Source organism: Orycteropus afer, unplaced genomic scaffold (assembly GCF_000298275.1).
Source record: "Orycteropus afer afer isolate SDZICR_OR568_19922 unplaced genomic scaffold, OryAfe1.0 scaffold00306, whole genome shotgun sequence".
NCBI lineage: Eukaryota > Metazoa > Chordata > Mammalia > Tubulidentata > Orycteropodidae > Orycteropus > Orycteropus afer.
Genome location: NW_006921893.1, coordinates 1,012,822 through 1,013,329, shown reverse-complemented (window position 1 = coordinate 1,013,329; position 508 = coordinate 1,012,822). Strand labels below are relative to the sequence as shown.

Here is a 508-nt window from a genome sequence, read left to right as displayed (position 1 = left end):
TCATAGAAAATCCCACCTTGGAGTTTACAAAGACTTATGGGTAGAAAAGCCACACTAAGTGATTTACTACACTGCAGTGACAGAAATGACACCAGAGATCCCATGATAGAATTTTGCAAGATCAATGACTTATTCACTGCAAATACATTTTTTCAACAACATAAATGGCAACTATACATGTGGACTTCACTGGATAGAGTAACAGGAATCAAACTGACTACATCTATGGTAAGAGATGATGGAGAACTTCAATGTTATCAGTCAAGAACAAACCCAAGGGGCAACTTCAGAACAGATCATCAATTGCTCACATACTAAGTCAACATGAAGAAAATTAAAATAAGACCACAAGAGCCAAAGTAAGACCTTAAGCATAGCCTACCTGAATTTAGGGACCATCTTAAGAATAGATTTACCTGGTGGAACCACTGAGACTATGGCCCCTAGCTGCCCTTCAGGTCTGGAATTGAACCCACACCTGTGGTTTCCAGCCAAACAAAGTACAGGC

At 39.8% G+C, this 508-nt stretch overlaps 1 protein-coding gene across 1 annotated transcript in view; it reads right to left on the bottom strand.

The window, feature by feature from the left end:
• The window catches only part of BNIP1 (BCL2 interacting protein 1), a 20,726-nt gene that overhangs the window by 15,607 nt on the left and 4,611 nt on the right, over window positions 1-508 (bottom strand). The window lies entirely within an intron of this gene.